At 42.8% G+C, this 19,580-nt stretch overlaps 1 protein-coding gene across 1 annotated transcript in view; it reads left to right on the top strand.

Moving 5' to 3' along the window:
• Positions 1-3,235: 3,235 nt before the first annotated feature.
• LOC139375052 (A kinase (PRKA) anchor protein 6) overlaps positions 3,236-19,580 on the top strand; it is a 181,932-nt gene continuing 165,587 nt past the window's right edge. The window contains exon 1 of the mRNA XM_071116434.1: positions 3,236-3,407. The gene's annotated coding sequence lies outside the window, so the exon portion shown is untranslated. The remainder of the gene's footprint in view (positions 3,408-19,580) is intronic.

The raw sequence follows: 19,580 nt of genomic DNA, 5'->3' as shown, positions 1-19,580 counted from the left end.
ATGGTGTTGAAATATGCTCTTATGTTTCTAATACAGCTGGGAATATTATTACAGGGTTTGGTCAGTGCTGGACTGACATGCTATAGAATGAAGGTCATATTTGGTAGCTGAAGACCAATGCAACACAATCAACATGTGACAGGACTGGAGTCATATTCATTCATTCTTCAAGCTGATATCTGTTTATTGCAGATCCTGCTTTGAGTGTCAGTGAGTATTGAGTTCAGCATAATTAATTTGATGTCCCGGTCACACATCTCCCCAGGTGAGAAGTGATGAAAGTACGCCACCTAGTGGGGAAACATCCTAGCAGCAACATGAAAATATGTATTTTACTATAAAATAAAGTTTGATTTTCTCAGATGTATCATTATTTGAATCGAATGATCACAAAAAAATGAAATAAATTAAAAACTAGCAGCAACATGCACAATCTGGAGAGGTCATTTCCTTAAGTCAGATGTTTTATTTTACCAGGTAAGTTGACTGAACAGTTCTCAGTTACATCAACAACCTGGGGAATAGTTACAGGGGATTTAATCATTCCACATGTTACTAGGCAAGTCAGTTAAGAACAAATTCTTATTTTCTTTGACTGCCTAGAAACAGAGGGTTAACAGATTTTTACCTCGTCAGCTCGGGGATTCGATCTAACAACCCTTCAGTTACTAGTCCAACACGTTAACCACTAGGCTACCTGCCACATAACAAGCTTCTCGTCAACATTCCACAGCAGTCTGAACTGTAGCTACTATTGTGCCCCTACAGTCTCCCTCCCTCCACTTCTCCACAACAGTCTGAACTGTAGCTACTATTGTGCCCCCTACAGTCTCCCTCCACTTCTCCACAGCAGTCTGAACTGTAGCTACTATTGTGCCCCTACAGTCTCCCTCCACTTCTCCACAGCAGTCTGAACTGTAGCTACTATTGTGCCCCTACAGTCTCCCTCCCTCCACTTCTCCACAACAGTCTGAACTGTAGCTACTATTGTGCCCCCTACAGTCTCCCTCCACTTCTCCACAGCAGTCTGAACTGTAGCTACTATTGTGCCCCCTACAGTCTCCCTCCACTTCTCCACAACAGTCTGAACTGTAGCTACTATTGTGCCCCCTACAGTCTCCCTCCACTTCTCCACAACAGTCTTCCAAAGAAGCTTGCAATGAAATTTCCACTTACAATCGTCCACTCTCTTCTCCTTAGCAGTCGTCACTTCAGGTTCTTGTTCCAGTCTTCCAATAATCACAATTTTTTCGGCATTGCCTTGTCAGTCGTTAGTTGAATATTACAATTTACAATCAAGGTATAGACACGTATAACGCCTCGTAAGGGAGGAAGAGGCAAAGCGAGGGATTCTCCAAAAGGGTTCAGCTGCGACGTCATCTCAGAGCAGTCATCCATCAGGGTCTCTATGCTGCCACCTACTGATATGTCATCTCTCAGAGCAGTCATCCCTCAGTGTCTCTATGCTGCCACCTACTGATATGTCATCTCTCAGAGCAGTCATCCCTCCGGGTCTCTGCTGCCACCCTATTGGCACACCTCAGAAAAGCATAGGAATTATTGGAATTCTACAGTATTTCATTTTAATGTTTCAAGGACAAAATTACAGGTTTTTAAGTATTTTTTTTGTTGTTATAGTGGTGGACAGTAACATTAGCACTTTCTCAAAATGATCCTTTAAAGAAAAAACATGTATATATGTTTTTTATGTTTAGCTCACATAATATAGTTTAAAGTATACATTAAGGTGTCTGTAATACAATAAATGTGGCAAAAACAAATGTAGAATTTAATAAATGCATTTCTATAGCTTCCAAAATACTTTTACAATGGTGAGGTGTCAAGATGGAGGCGCCGGGGCTTCAAAACAGCGCACTTTGAACTATGAAAAACGAAGCAAAATTGTAGTACGTTTGCTGTTTTAATTCTAATGAGAGAAGTGTAAGAAAGGCACAGTGCATACCAGCTATACCATTTCTAATGTGCAGTTGACAATCCTTTTTCAGTCTTTATCGAGTGCGTGACAAGTTTTAAATCCCGGCTAGCAGTAGTCCTACATATGCAACATGAACCTTACGGTACAACAAGCAGATCAATGGATTTAGACTTGTGTCCAAGTGCAGGTAAGGATGGTTGATACGAAATGTTACAGGAATAAAATGCAATTATACATATTTCATCGACACTGTAAAACCCAACTCCACGTTTGAAATGTAAACCATGAACCACAAGCAGCATGATGGAAGCTTCTCTGAACAGTTGTTCCCCATGATATTCCTTGACGATAGCACATGTCCGCCATCTAGTGTATTGGCCTGGTATTGGCTCATCATTAGGATATGAATCATGAATTGAAAAGCTTGATGCTTTTGGGATGAATATAAAATATAGAATACAGAATAGATATAGTAGACTAGAATAGATTTGTGATAATATTGCAATGAATCTTTTTTATTTATTTAAAAAAGCATTACGTTCCATCACAATCTATGTAAATTATCACAGAATATGGTAATGTACAAATGAATTCTACATTACCAAGGAGATACAAAAAAATAATAATATGTTGAACTAATATTATATATTTTTTTACATCCATTTTTTTGCAGATAAACTATTATTTTGCTGCATTTGACAATATTTGATTCAAAATCAAATCCTTATACTGTAAATAAAAAAAATAGCATTCATAGTCGATCTGTAATATCTGTCTTAAACTATCTTTATCTTATTGTTCTAATGTAGGTCTGTTGCACAGTGCAATTGGCAAATATAATTGCTCCTTTCATAATTCAACAGTTACATTAGACACATGATAACACAATTGCACAATTGGATAGAGCAATCTATGCTTACTTTGAATAAGTGTTAGAAACAAGAACCATTCACCAGTGTTGTGTTCCATGCTGCTGTTACAGAGAGAGGTGAGATAAGAGGAGGGGAGATGTGTTGTATTGTCTGTGCTGCTGCTAGATGAGGTTGTTGTTTTTTCCAGAAAGATCACTTCCTCCTCTGACTAAAAAACCCAGCTCTTTTTATTGCTCAGCCTGCTCCGTTTCTCTCCTCTATAGCCCCTCCCACCCCTAACCAGGGAGCTCCTGTGGGAGGGGGAAGCACAAGCACCACACTGCCTGGACCAATCATCATGCAGCACCACCTCTCCATTACATCTTAGTTTCCAAGGCGACAGGCAGGGCCTTTCTCCTGAAAGGCACCGCATCATCACCATCCATCCACCCAGCGCTGGTCGAGAGGCAGCAGTAGCAGGCAGCAAGCAGCAGCCCCGCAGTGGGTCACATCAGGCACCTCCCTCCCTCTCTCTCTCGCCTCATGTCGCGCTGCAAATCTGTCTCCGCCAACACTCAGGAAAAGGAAAATGGAGTAAGAAGAGAAGAGGAATGTGGTAGGTAGGTGCTGGATTTTTTTGTTATGTCTGTGTTTATCTATTTGTGTTGCGTTAGTGCTGTGTTTTACAGGGAGGCAGAAGGGAGGGTTTGTGTGTGTCTAATCCTCTCTAGCAGGCTGATTTAAGGGCTGTTTGCCGTTAGAATGAGAGGAGGCAGTGGAGAAGGGGGAGCCCCTCTGCTTTGTTAAAGGGGCCTGGCCTGCAGAGCTAGGAGGCTGCCTGCCGCATACACAAACACCCTTGTCCCAGCCCCAGCCCCAGCCCTAGCCCCAGCCCTAGCCCCAGCCCTAGCCCCAGCCCTTGTCCCAGCCCTTGTCCCCAGCTGGGATGGACAATAGCCTGATCATTACCTCCTTTGACCAGCCTGTAGGCCCTAGGCATAGGCTGCTACCTCCGGTAGCTTCTGTTCTGTTGCTTTTATGGGATGTGATTGTCATATTCTCCACCCGTCCCTCTAGCATGTGTGAGGTAGGTTCCCTACCCTTCCCTTCCTTTCTGCAGCTGTATTGGAGTGTGTGTGTGTTTTGAGCATGATGAAACAAAACTCCCAGTGAGCGTTATTTAGTTAGTTAATACCCCTGGCCCCACCACCCTTTCCTCTCTTCTTAACTCGCTGCTTTTCAATCCCACCCTGAAAGGGGGAAGAAGAGAAAGGTTTGGCTGAATGTTGCTGCCCAGTAAATGCTGAGCATAGTGGGGTGGGGAGGGGATGCCTCGGTAACTTCATCATCATGGCTCTGGCTTGGCTAGTCTCAGACCTGGGCTCGTTTTTATAAACCATCTCATCCGGCTCACCTAGGATCAGGTTCCTCCTGTCCAAATAATCATATTTATTATGATCTAAATGGCTAAACTGATCTTTGATCAGCACACCTTTTCGAGACACTTTATTAATACAGTCCCAGACTGTAGCATCTGTCACCCATCATCCAGCCACAGCCAGCACAGCTAAAGAGATCTGAGAGGAAGGATGTCCATGTTCCTTGTCAGATTCATTATCACAGCATGGAATTAGTACAGCCAGGTCACCCGTGATACAAGTCAGTATTTGACGTCCGTCCATGTCTGAGGATGTCGGGAGCAGACGTAGGTTTTGCTAGGGCATTGTGGACTGCAATGGGCATAAGGATCTGCCTCTGATTCCACAGGTTGCAAGTTCAAATCCAGCAATAGAAAGTTGTTTTTGATATATATTTTTTTAAGCCTATCCCAAACCTTAACCGTTACCTTAACCACTTGGGGTTAATGCTTAACCTTAAGAATTTGGAGTTAATGCCTGAACTTAACTATGAGCTTAGAAATTCTGAGTTACTGGCTAAACTTAATCTTAAACGCTTCAAAATTTGACGTTTGGAACAACTTTGAAGTTTGATATTTGAGAAGCATGGATGAACGTCTAATTCTGACGTGAGACAGTGAGAGCTGGTAGAATTAGTATGTGGCCTGGCTCACTATACATGCTAGGATTCTGGGTTATTATTAGCCTAGCCCGTTGCGCATTCAGTATGTGCTGCAGTCTCCTACGTTGTTAATGGTACAGCCTGGTACAGATCTCGACTGTATGATGTGTTTTGGAGGTGTGGTGTCAGATTCAGGAGCCATTACCGGAGCGCGTCCCCTGTGTCCTTTTCTCCACCTCCTTCCTTCCTCACACCTCTGTTCACCACGGGATGGGAATTAAGTGTGTGTGTGTGTGTCTGTGTGTTGGGGTGGGGTCTCACTTGAGGTGGGCTCTCTCTGTCTCTGTCTGTCGGTTTCCACCAGCCCCAGAATCCTATTTGATCCTTTGATGTTGTTATTGTTGCCTCAATCATGACAGGAAAGAGATTAGAGAATGAGTCTGCCCTACTGTTTCCTCATCCTGTTGAAACTCTGTTTCCAGTAGCCTTTATCCTCTCCATCGTTCATTTATCAGATCACTGGGACTGGGCTGATAATGGACAACATTTCATGGAAATAGCACCTAGGGTGTGGCAGTCACCACTGATCACATTCCTACCCTTTTTACACTATCGTGCTGACCCAAACCAAACCCTGCTGGCTTGCATATTCTCTTGATACTTCCAGCAAATATGGTGGATGCATATCTAGGCCAGCTCAGTACATTTTGGTTTGGCTTGACTCAGTTAGGTTAATCATGTGATGTGTGTGTCAGGACACACTAGAATATTAATAGATGGATAGTAGCCTAAAGGAAGGCGTGATTGATTGATTGATTGATTGATTGATGAGGTCAGGGGTTAACAAACTATTGATTGAGATGAATGAAGTAAAGTTTAGACCTCGGGCCATACTATTAAACAACAGCCTGGTGACATTCTGTCAGAATATAGACACACAGTGGTGATAAAAGTAGCCAATTGTCATACTTGAGTAAAAGTAAAGATACCTTAATAGAAAATGACTCAAGTAAAAGTGAAAGTCACCTAGTAAAATACTACTTGAGTAAAAGTCTTAAAGTATTTGGTTTTGAATATACTTAAGTATCATACTTAAGAATGCCCTGCTAAGTATTCCGAATGTAATGAGTACTTTTGGGTGTCAGGGAAAATGTATGGAGTAAAAAGTACATTATTATTGTTAAATATAAATAGTAAAGTACAGACACCCAAAAACACTACTTAAGTAGCACATATTTTTACTTAAACACTTTACACCATTGCATCCACAATATAAGTTGTATAGAAGAGTAACAGATTATCTGATAAAAAAAATACATGAACACAATGCAAATTATGAGTAAGTAAATATGGTGTCTAGTGAGTATCTAGTGAGTATCTAGTGAGTATCTAGTGAGTATCTAGCCAATCTACTATGAGTCAGATTTGTCTGGTTCTTGTCAGTGTTTTGGTCAAGTATTCACTAAGACATGTTGCATTTATATTTGGAGCTCTACACTGAAACAGTGAGAGTGGGTCTAATCAGTGATTCCAAAATAGCACCAGTCAGTCAGAGAGGGAGGAAGGACTGACTGGCCACCATTATCTCTGACTAATGAATTATTGAACAGTGACTGACTGATCCTGCACAAAGCAAAGCAAGCAAGCAGATCTCTGGTTGAGCCAAGCCTTGAAATAGCAGATCTGTGTGCATGCGAGTCTGTATGTGTGTATATACGTGTGTGTGTGTGTGTGTGAGAGGGATAAATCTCTAAAATCATATTTGAGATTGTGACTTCCATGCGGTCTCCTCTCCTCCATGTCAGAGTGAGCCACTCCCTCCTCCTACTCCTCCACTCCCTCTCTCAGCCAGCCTGGCTCCCTCTCTCAGCCAGCCTGGCTCCCTCTCTCAGCCAGCCTGGCTCCCTCTCTCAGCCAGCCTGGTTCCCTCTCTCAGCCAGCCTGGTTCCCTCTGCCAAGCTGAGCCCTGCTGGGAGGCTGAAGGGGTTTATACTGTACTGTTGAATGCTGCTGTACCACGACTTCAATTATCCATATGAGGTTACCTTATCTCTGCAACCGAGAACCACATATTGTTCCTCAGAACCCTCTTATATTACTCCCATGTAACATTTCAATGTTTTTGTTTGTTAGGAGAGACAACCTTAAGAGATTGCTCGTCATCCAAATATACAGTGCATTCGGAAAGTATTCAGACCCCTTCCCCACATTACGTTACAGCCTTATTCTAAAATTAAATAAATATAAATTCTCATCAATCTACACACAATACCCCATAATGAAAGTGAAAACATACATACCTACTTGCAAAGGTATTAATATTTAAAACAGAAATAAGATATATACATAGGTATCCTGTTTCCATTGATCATCCTTGAGATGTTTCTACAACTTGGTGTCCACCTGTGGTAAATTCAATTGATTGGACAAGATTTGGAAAGGCACAAACCTGTCTATATAAGGTCCCACAGTTGAAAGTGCATGTCAGAGCAAAAACCAAGCCATGAGGTCGAAGGAATTGTCCGTAGAGCTCCGAGACAGGATTGTGTCGATGCACAGATCTGGGGAAGGGTACCAAAACAATTCTGCAGCATTGAAGGTCCCCAAGAACACAGTGGCCTCCATCATATTTAAATGGAAGAGGTTTGGAACCACCAATACTCTTCCTAGAGCTGGCCGCCTGGGTGACCAAGGGAGGGGACCAAGAACCCGATTGTCATTCTGACAGAGCTCCAGAGTTCCTCTGTGGAGATGGGAGAACCTTCCATAAGGACAAACATCTTTGCAACACTCCACCAATCAGGCTTTTATGCTAGTGGCCAGACGGAAGCCACTCCTCAGTAAAAGGCACATGAGATCCCACTTGGAGTTTGCCAAAAGGCACCTAAAGACTCTCAGACAATGATAAACAAAATTCTCTGGTCTGATGAAACCAAGATTGAACTCTTTGGCCTGAACGCCAAGCGTCACGTTTGAAGGAAACCTGGCACCATCCCTACGGTGAAGCATGGTGGTGACCGCATAATGCTGTGGGAATGTTTTTCAGCGGCAGGAACTGGGAGACTAGTCAGGATTGAGGGAAAGATGAATGTAGCAAAGTACAGAGAGATCCTTGATGAACACCTTCTCCAGAGCATTCAGGACCTCAGACTGGGGTGGAGATTCACCTTACAACAGGACAATGACCCTAAGCACACAGCCAAGACAACACAGGAGTGGCTTCGGGACAAGTCTCTGAATGTCCTTGAGTGACCCAACTAGAGCCCAGATTTGAACCCGATCGAACATCTCTGGAGAGACCTGAAAATAGATGTGCAGTGATGCTCCCCATCCGACCCGACAGAGCTTGAGAGGATCTGCAGAGAAGAATGGGAGAAACTCCCCAAATACAGGTGTGCCAAGCTTGTAACGTCATACCCAAGAACACGCTAGGCTGTAATCAATTCCAAAGGTGCTTCAAAGTATTGAGTAAAGAGTCTGAATACTTATGTAAATGTGACATTTCTGTGTTTTTATTATGTATTTGCTTGGTCATTGTGGGGTATGGTGTGTAGATTGATAAGGGATTTTTTATATTCTATTTTAGAATAAGGCTGTAAACTAACAAAACGTGGAAAACAAGTCAAGGGGTCTGAATTCTTTCCGAATGCACTATATACAATATTACTATCCAAGAAATGTGAACATGCATTTCAAACATGGACTGGCTTTGACTCATCATTCAGTGATGCCAAGCCAGAGAAAACAACGGTGTGCCACATAAAAGGAGGACTATACTGCATGCATTGTACAATCTATTCACAAGCAATAATGATGTCAGAGAGAGCTCTCAAGGTTAAAGCCTGCCCTAGCTAACCCATTCTATCACATCTACCTCTTGTTGTCTTTGCACAGTATCTAGAGATACCACTCTTCATACAGAGAAATGTGCCATAATGACCTCAGCCTCTCGCCCCTAGGGCCCTGATCAGAAGAGATCTATCTGTCCCTCTGTAGAGAGAGAGGAGGATGGAGAGAGACGGAAGGAGAGCAAGAGAGAAGCTGGAACTACTCTACCTGAACCAATGTGGGGGAGAACACAGCTTCCAAAATAACTGCTGTTCCTGCTAGAACTAAGGTGTGATGAAGGTCACAGAGAGAATGACCTTTCCCATCACTAGCTACGCTAGCTACTCACAAAAGTTTGTGGAAACCCCTTTAAATGAGTGGATTCGGCTATTTCAGCTACACCCGTTGATGACAGATGTATAAAATCGAGCACACAGCCATGCAATCTCCATAGACAACAAATTGGCTGTAGAAAGGCATGCACTGAAGAGCTCAGTGACTTTCAACGTGGCACCGTCATAGGATACCACCTTTCCAACAGGTCAGAGCTGCCCCTGTCAACTGTAAGTGCTGTTATTGTGAAGTGAAAACGTCTAGGAGCAACAACGGCTCAGTCGTGAAGTGGTAGGCCACATAAGCTCACAGAATGTCTCCTCTGAGTGCTGAAGCGCGTAGTACGTCTGTCCTCCGTTGCAACACTCACTACTGAGATCCAAACTGCCTCTGGAAGCAACATCAGCACAATAACTGTTCGTCGGGGGCTTCATGAATTGGGTTTCTATGGCAGAGCAGCCGCACACAGGCCTAAGTACACAATGCATAATGCCAAGCGTCGGCTGGAGTGGTGTAAAGCTCGCCACCAACTGTATAGTAACCAATGCAAAGTAATTGAAGTTGCTAATGTTTTGCCCTCAACATTTGACATTGAATGAATCCTCTGTATTTGTTTAGGTGTTGGCCTACACAGCTAATGGTCCAACCATACCAGTAGCTAGTGAGTTACAACAGTACTGGGACGCAGCTAGTACATTTGGTTCCTTGGAAGCTGTGGGAACGTATGTTTTTGGTTTCCAATTGGTTCTGGGGACAAAGCCATAAGTTTCCTGACCAGTAAAACGGAATGTTTTTTAAACGTTCTGAGAATGGAAGGGTTAATGTTGCCTGTTCGGGGAACATGACTTTTTAGGTAGCAGGAGGGTTCTGAGAACATTTTACTATCGTTCTCTAAATGTTTTCCTGGAAGGTATTATTAACGTCCTGAGAACAGAAATGATAAGATTGACATTTTTTAATAACTTCCTTAGCTTTCTACTGAATGTTTTAAAAATACTTTTAATAATATAATAATGCTAGCTTATGTTAACAGTTTTGAAATCCAAGCACAGATAGGACACCTGGAAATGAATTTGCTTAGGCATTAATCATGCATGAACCTGGATTTTTATTGTGGCACAGAGTCGGTAAGATTCAACCCTTATGATCTTCTGGTGAAAATAAAATCAATAGGTGATAAGGAAACTAACTTAACTTCACCCAAAGAAAAATAGTACACTGACAAAACAAAACTCCTACTGCTTCCAATTCTCCATATCTACCTTCTCAGGCTCTAGGCCTAGAGCCTGATAGGGTGGTACCGCTTATGACAATATTCCATGTAACTCCTTCGCCGAGAAATCTTTCAGCCCCAGGAAACATCTTCCACAATGATTTGTATCTTCCTGGACCTTCTCTCCACCTTGGCAGTGCCATTTATCACCATAGCTATGAAGGCCACAAAGTCAACCTTCTTAACCTTTAAAATGTCAGGATTCTGCTAGTGAAAGGCAACCGCTGCAGCCTGCAGTGAAAGCCTATCCACCACCATGGACTCTTCAAGTGCACCATTCAAACTCTCAACCTGTTTAACAGCTGCTATGCTCTGGATAGCCTTGACTTTGGCCACTTCATTCTCTTTCCCCCTTGTGGGGCACTTGAAAGACGTGGCTTTGTGGTTCCCACCACAGTTGCAACATGTCACATTTTCATCACGTGATCTTTTCCACAACTTGGACATCTCGACTTCTCTCTTCTGAAAACACTTGACACATGACCAAAAGCTTTACAATGATCACACTGCGTTGGTCTTGGGATGAATGCTCTGACTCTGTAGTTAATATACCCTAACTGCACTTGATTAGGGAGACTCCATATCAACAAAAAAAAACAGACAAAACAGTTTTTCTTCATTCACCACACGATTCATCCAACGTGCATCAATCACTCCAGGAATATTTTTCATCTCTTCAACATCTACTTCCCACAAGACTCCAGATATAACCCCCTTGAGGGGTACCCTGTTCCTAAGAGAGAGAGAGAGAGAGAGAGAGAGAGAGAGAGAGAGAGAGAGAGAGACACACACACACACACACACACACACACCACTTCAAACTTATCAAATCGGTTGAGACGCAACACACTTTTCTTCTGATCCTCAGAAGCACAAAAAATCTAAACCAACCCGCCTCTCATGATCCTCACAGCCTTCACTCTACCCAGCACTCTCTCCACCAGTTTGCATATCTCAAATTGATTCCTCAAGATGGGTAATTCGATCAGCTGCTCCTCATTTACAAACCGTACTCCTACAAGATACGAAGTGACATTATCATCACTGTACTCTACTTTGCTCAGTTTTCCTTTATTTTGGACAATATTCCAATTCTCCTTGATTTTACCACCATTAGATTCAGAATCCACTCCATCATCCGCTTCCGCCATCTTTTTTTCCTATCCGAGCCATGATCCTGTTTTTCATTTAAGTCTATTCAAACAGACCCCATTTCAAAGTAAACAAGCACTTATTAAGATCAGGTGTGGCCAATTAGTGGGCACGGCCAACACACCTGAACACACTTAACAAGATAGAGGCTAGAGAGTTTGGTGACGCTGAGAACGGAATGTATATGTTTTTAAATAGCATTCTTAGGATTTTACTCATGTTTTCTTGTGGTTCTTATGGAACGTTTTCTTAATGTTCTGAGAATATGACTTTAAATAGAACCATCCTGCATCATTCCCAGAACCTTTTGGGAAGGTTGTATGCAAAATAACCTCAGGGCAACCATGCTCTCACCAATCTCTAAGAAACATATCGGAACGTTTTGTGCTAGCTGGTTAGTAGCCATACATGCATTAGCTTTGAAACCCTTATGCTCTGTACTGTGTTCAGCTATATTATATCAAGCTGCTGAAATTGAATTTATTAAAGGAGCAACAAAACAACTGTGCCCTTGCATTATCATTGTAGAATCCAGTGTTTGTTCCCTCTGAATGTTATGATTCATTTTGGGTGCCATAGGACATGTAACATATCTTCCTCATGAATAGTAAATGATTCATCTGTCATGGACTGCCTGGGCCACAGAGAGATCCTGACAGGATAATAGTCACATTGTTCCCTGTGGGATCCCTATTCCCAACAGCTTGTGGCCGGGTTGTGTTCAGTAGAGAGATAGTTTCGAAACGTAGTGAAACGAGGAGGTACTGCATGAATTGTCCAATACAAATGGTTTTCTATTGCAAAATATTGCTCTACATTGTGGCCTACTGAACATGACCCTGGTGTTACTCTCCAAGCCAGCAACAGTGTTCACTAGATATTTTATTTGAAGGGGAACTGATGCCCCCCAAATTTCAATATCTTTGAATTCATTATGCATAAAATAGAATAAAATGTGGCCTTATTTCCATATTACCTCTAGAGTTAGATGTATCACCCATACGTTTCAGTGTATTATTGGATAATAGGTAATGATGTGCCTGCTTGCTCACCACCATACTGAGCCATAGTCTCCTCTGCCTTGTCATAGCCACTATGGCCTACACATCTCTGGGTGATGCTTTGGAAATCAGCCCCGTATTACGTAACCCAAGTGATGCTGTAGCCATGCATTTGTGAATCATGGGTGGACTGGAAATCGGTTTGAAATGCAATTAAAGGGGCTTAATGTCAATGTTACAGGCTTTACTGTAACTGCACTCTGCTGCTATAGACACCAGAGACATGGGTGATTCAACTCCCACCAAGGTGCTCTGGTGTAGGGTTTCTCTCATGACTCCAGGGTGGTTTTATGCTGCTAGAACCCACAGAGTAGAGGAAAAGATTTTGAATATGTCCCTAGTGGCACCATATTCCCTGAATAGTGCACTACTTTTGACCCTGTTGGCCCTGGTTGAAAGTTGTGCACTATAAAGGGAATAGGGTGGTATTTGGGATAGCGTATGGCTGTTTGATGGGCAGCTGTCTCATATGTGCTTATTAATGATATATACTGAACAAAAATATGAACCCAACATGTAAAGTGTTGGTCACATGTTTCATGAGCTGAAATAAAAGATCCCAAAAAGCTTATTTCTCTATAATGTTGTGCACAGATTTATTTAAAAGCATGATCATTACACAGGTGCACCTTGTGCTGGGGACAATAAAATACAACTCTAAAATGTGCATTACAAGCATTTCTAGGCATGTTAGAGAGCTTGCCTTGGTCCTGGGCTCACATTTGTTCTCTATAGACTAAATCTGATCATATCCTGGTTATTGTTTTTGATTCAGTGTTAAATAGTCTAATACATGTGTGTGAAAGGGGTTTCAAGCAACCTTCTCTGTCACAGGGGTAATGAGTTTTGATGATAGGCTTGTCTATTCCAACGCTGCAGTATACTGTTATTGTTATTGTTGGCACGTTGTTGTTTTTACCCCTCGGTTGATTCCATGTCACTGCATGAACACTGAACATGACAGGCCTGTCATTTGCATTTGGCAGAAGCCAGGGGAACGAGAGGGTGACAAATTTAGGGACTGCTAATTGAATCATTAAGGGACAGAGTTTTGCAGATTAATCAGAAATGGTGATAAGGCCTAGTTTACAGTGACTGTCACAAAGAATAGTACTCTCACACACACACACACTCGCTCACTCACTCACTCACTCACTCACTCACTCACTCACTCACTCACTCACTCACTCACTCACTCACTCACTTGTTGTTAGTTTTGGATGATTTGTAGCCTATGAAAGCGTACACATTAAATGAATAACTATGAAATTGTAGTTTGTTCAAGATGTGAGGGCAACATAAGCAGAAACAAAAGCCTTATTGTATTCTTAATGAGGCTTGGTAATTGTTAGTACCATGCCCACTGACTGCCCTGAAGGCTAATATGCTGCAGTGCTCACACTGGTTCTATCTATGTCGTCCTTTGTCTTTATGCCCAACATTGGCAATCCTACTATACAGTAGGAAAAACGAAGTTGCCTTTTAGATGCTGATCTAAGGTCAGCTTTTGTTTTAAGTCCTTAACGGTTCAGATTTAGATTGGTGTTAAGGTAATCTAATACTAGATCTGTGGTTATGAGCCCTTTTAGATGCTGATCTAAGGTCAGCTTTTGTTTTAAGTCCTTAACGGTTCAGATTTAGATTGGTGTTAAGGTAATCTAATACTAGATCTGTGGTTATGAGCCCTTTAAGAGGCTGAGGCTGGTAGTTTCCTGACCCTGCCAGGCAGCATACAGCTCACAGCCCAGAGTGAGACAGGGCCTCATTCAGCAAATCAAGCATAGTGAGGATGATGATGATGGTGTTGATGACACAAGTCTTAGCTCATAGACATCCATATGAATCACAGGGATGGAGTCAAAGTGGTCCAATTCTCATCCGGGCCCAGTAAGACAGTAATAAAATGACTTAAAGGATGAGGTTCTGCAGGCAGACAGGATGTCGGTGCCTGACCAATGATTAGCTAATAGGCTCTGATTTACAGGCTCTATTTACTTAGACCCCTTCCATGTTCTGGCTCCCAGTCAATATCTAGCTTAGGCTAAGGCTACCCCCATAACAACACAACGCCTGGTGTTTTTAGTAGGTCAACTATACAGAGAGCGAAGTAGAAAAGACAGGTATATATGGAACACCAGTGAGTTCCATACTGTCCCCCTCAGCATCATCTCAGGGGTGTCATAATAAAGGCCTCGGCAGAAACCTTTGACATGGGCTGTTACTGTCAAGAGGCAGGGGGGGAGAGAGAGAGATGGAGAGAGAGAGATGAAGAGAGAGATGGAGAGAGGAAGCATGGAGGTTTCAAATGGGAGTGGCTTGGACTTGCAGAGATTCTCTTTCTCTCACTCACTCACTCAGACTCACACGACCACATGGCTGAGGGCAGTGCTAAGAAGTGTCTGTCACTCTGGCCTGGCAGAGAGGCAGGCTGACTGTCAGTCTGACAAACAGAGGGATTGGATACTTTTATCTGGAGCCTGATGTTGCCTGGCCTCTATTTATCCTCACATGGAACTCGGTAAGCTCTGCTCGACTTCTCATGGGATTTCCTTTTTTGGGCCGAGGGTTTGAAATGAGGTATGCTGGGCCATATGGTCAGTGGACTTAGCACATCTGTGGTATGTGATCCCTCATTGTCGGCCTGGAATTCTTTTGTCAGGAGAGTGTGTAGCCCGTGAACGGAATTGTGTCAGCTGCACTGCCTCTGGATGTTATTATGTGTGTGTGTGTGACTGTGTGTGTGTGACTGTGTTTTAGCTAAGTGGCAGCTATTCTAGCTGCCAATAGCATGTGTTCATATGTGATGCTCAGTCGGGAAGGAGCGCTTCTCAAGGTGCTTTACTAATGTCCTCATTGTAGATGGACCTCAGGGTGGAATGAAGAGCAAAATGGATGCTGTCAGACCAGAGGCATAAATTGCTGCCTGTGCAGTTCTTCGCGCATGGACAGGAGTGTTAGCATTGTACCATGTCTGTGTGTGAGATTGATGAGAGATGGAGGGGGTAGACAGATCGTTAGAGGAAGAGAGGGAGAGAGAAGGAGGGAGAAAGAGAGAGGGAGAGAGAGAAGGAGAGGGAGAGCGAGAAGGAGAGGGAGAGAGAATGGAGGGAGATAGCGAATACAGGGAGAGGGAGAGAGAAGGAGAGGGAGAAGGTGAGCGAGAATAGAGAGATGAGAGAGGTGGGTGGAATTGATTTATATTTACAAGGTCTCTCTGTCTGGCCCTGTGTGTGTGTGTATGTGCATCCATGCGTGCACGCGTTTGTGTATGTACATTCATGTGTGTGTGCTTGTGCACGCGCACGTGCATGTGTATCAGTAGCAGCAGAGGCAGCAGCAGCAATAAAACGGCTTTGTCATCTCCAGGATGAGCAGAGTGATATTTCCAGATGAGACTGAAAGGTCAGGAGGGTAATGCAGATGCAGAATTGAGTCATCCTTTTATCGTGTGAGCCACTTCTTATTGGTAGGTTGAGCCATCAGTCAGCGCATAATGACTTCTCATTGGTAGATGGGAGGCCTCTCACTGTAATAGTGTCATAATAAAGCAGCAGGATGCGTCTCCTCATCCAAGCCATTGATTTCCAGTAACGTACTGTTGTGTTTCTCTATTCTATGAACTAATGCTGTTTCCAATCACACTGCTCTGCTGTACTGGTGTAGAGGAAAGTTAACCTTTTGGACAATATTGTTAATCACTGCAGCATGGACTGATGTGATCAGTCTATATAATATTTAGTTGTACATACAGTGATATAATTTGATTTGATAGAGGAGATAGGGTCTGCTCCATTGTTTACATGTTTGTTGATGACCCACTATTTGAGGTTATGTACAGATTTAGAAGCGTGGCTTTAAGGTTTGTTGGGTTTGTAATACAAGAAGAAATGTGTCATACACAGGAGCACATTGTTAATGATGACTGGGATATCATCTAGTGCCTTCTATAGGTCAAATATATTAGGTATTAGATGTTAAGCCTAGGAATGATTTAGAGAGACAAGGTTCATTTAGACCACTGTAATATGACCTTCCACGTAGGGAGGTGCATCTTTCCCTTTGAAGATGATTCCATACTCATGGCTCCGACACGATACAGGAACCATACGTTTTAGTTTGAAGTGATTTGGTTTGATTAGAGGAACGAATCGATGCGAGTTAATATAGCACTAACATTTGTTGCATAAACACGTTCATTTTCCATTCGAAATTAAAATATGCGTCTCAGTGGATGTGTGCGTGTGTGTGTGTGTGTGTGTGTGTGTGTGTGTGTGTGTGTGTGTAGGCGCCTGAGCTGAGCCATAAGGGAAACAATACCGATTGTTTAAAGCAAAACTACCAAAACCATTGCTGATGGTGAAGCTGAATAATCTAAATAAAGCCCCGAACAGCATGTAGCCTACCTATAGCATGTAGCCTTCCTATAGCATGTAGCCTTCCTATAGCATGTAGCCTACCTATAGCATGTAGCCTACCTATAGCATGTAGCCTTCCTATAGCATGTAGCCTTCCTATAGCATGTAGCCTACCTATAGCATGTAGCCTTCCTATAGCATGTAGCCTTCATATAGCATGTAGCCTTCCTATAGCATGTAGCCTTCCTATAGCATGTAGCCTTCCTATAGCATGTAGCCTACCTATAGCATGTAGCCTTCCTATAGCATGTAGCCTTCCTATAGCATGTAGCCTTCCTATAGCATGTAGCCTACCTATAGCATGTAGCCTTCCTATAGCATGTAGCCTTCCTATAGCATGTAGCCTACCTATCGCCAGATGGAGTTGTGTCTCTGGTAGTAGCTTAGGCTACTTTTATTCCGGTAAAACACCATTTTAAACACTGCATTTGATAAAAAATAACCTGGCAAATTATATTGGTTGTCAAGGAATAAAGCCTACTATTGAGCAAGCCATTTTACAAACATTTGAATGCTGAAGGTGATGCGCAGGTGTGCCAGATCAGGAATATGCCGACCTCTCGTTGGTCCGTGTTTGACTAGGCTACTGATATTGCCTGGGGTTCTTCGGCATGCAAAATGACTTGTAGATCAATGATGTCAACATAATTACATGCTTAGATCAACACTGAAGGAGAGGATACAGTTGTCACAAAAGATGAGAGGTATTTTCAGATGGTAGAAAGTACGTTTTTTACATCTTTTTATTGTTATTATTTTATTATTTTTGAATGAAAAAAGAAATAATTCTCCCCAATTTCGTGGTATCCAATTGGTAGTTACAGTCTTGTCTCATCGCCGCAACTCTTGTACGGACTCGGGTGATGCGAAGGTTGAGAGCCGTGCGTCCTTTGAAACACAACCCAACCAAGCCGCGCTGCTTCTTGACACGTCCTGAGGGGCTCCAATGTTGAGGAATAGCGTGGCTGATGTGTTGTTGCCTACCCACCTGGGGGCAGCCCGTCAGTCCCAGGATCCTTAGCCTAGTAATGAGCTTTGTGGGCATTGTGGTGTTGAGCTGTAGTCAATGATCAGCATTCTCACCTTTCAGCAGGACAGTAACCTACAATACAAGGCCAAATCTACACTGGAGTCGCTTACAAAGAAGACAGTGAGATGCCAAGTTATAGTTTTGACTTAATCTGCTTGAAAATATATGACAAGACTTGAATTGTTGTCTATAGCCATGATCTCCAATCCAACACCTTGACAGAGCTTGAAGAATGATGAAAAGAATAATGGTCTAATATTGCACAATCCAAGTGTGTAAAGCTCTTAAAGACTTACCCAAGAAGCTCACAGCTGTAATCACTGCCAAAGATGATTCTAACATGTATTGACTCAGGGAGCTGAATACTTATTTAATTTATATCAATCTTTTTTAACATAAGAGTATTTTGTGTAGATTGTTGACAAAAAAATGGTTTAATCCCACAATAAAATGTGAAGGAGGAGAGGAGAACCAACGACAGGATAAGGGTAAGATTCCGGTTCCTGTTCCTCCCCTGTAAAGGCGTCAGCAAGCTTCAGTTCGGCTGGTGGCTAGACCACCGAACAAGTGTGCTCTCATACTCCCTTAAAACACATTTGCTTGAAAAACTAGAAAAAAGCGGCAATAGTACTGTTTGCCCATTTTGAGATGCCATAGCCATTATACATTTCCTCAAAAGTCAATTAATCTAAGGTAACTCAAAAAATCTGTCATTAATTTTGATGTTGTGGCCGAGGAGATCATAGTCGAGCAATTGACGACTGCGTGGCCAAACACGACTCCAACCACATCATTAAGTTTGCTAACGACACAATGATGAGACAGCCTATAGGGAGGATGTCAGAGACTGCCAGGACAACAACCTCTCTCTCGATGTCAGCAAGACATAGGAGCTGATCGTGGACTATAGGAAAAGGAAGGCCGAACAGGCCCCTCATTAACATCGACAGGACTGAAGTGGAGCGGGTCGAGAGTTTCAAGTTCCTTGGTGTCCACATCACCAACAAACTGTCATGGTCCAAACACACCAAGACAGAACATCCTGACCGGTTGCATCACCGCCTGGTATGGCAACTGCTCAGCATCTGATAATAAGGCGCTAAAGAGGGTAGTGCGTGTGGCCCAGTACATCACTGGGGCCAAGCTTCCTGACATCCAGGACAAATATATTAGGTGGTGTCAGAGGAAGGCCCCAAGAAATTGTTAAATACTCCAGTCACCCAAGTTATAGACTGTTCTCTCTGCTACCGCATGGCAAGTCTAGGACCAAAAGGCTCCTGAAAACCTCTTATGGCTGCGATCCCCGTACAGGGATCAACATCAGGGGAAATTTCAGAGTGAAAATGTCACGTTCTGACCTTTATTTCCTTTGTTTTGTCATTATTTAGTATGGTGAGTTGGGGTGGGCAGTCTGTTTGTTTTTCTATGATTTGGCCTAGTATGGTTCTCAATCAGAGGCAGGTGTCATTAGTTGTCTCTGATTGAGAATCATACTTAGGTAGCCTGGGTTTCACTGTGTTGGTGGGTGATTGTTCCTGTCTCTGTGTTTGCACCAGATAGGACTGTTTTGGGTTTTCACGTTTCTTGTTTTTGTATTCAGTTGTTCATGTGTACATTTACGTATTTATTTATTACGCTCTTATTTCTCTTCCTGAGGGTCCCAGTGATCAAATGAAGTGCCG

Source organism: Oncorhynchus clarkii, chromosome 19, assembly GCF_045791955.1.
Source record: "Oncorhynchus clarkii lewisi isolate Uvic-CL-2024 chromosome 19, UVic_Ocla_1.0, whole genome shotgun sequence".
NCBI classification, from domain to species: domain Eukaryota; kingdom Metazoa; phylum Chordata; class Actinopteri; order Salmoniformes; family Salmonidae; genus Oncorhynchus; species Oncorhynchus clarkii.
This window is presented reverse-complemented; position numbering and strand designations above follow the sequence as displayed.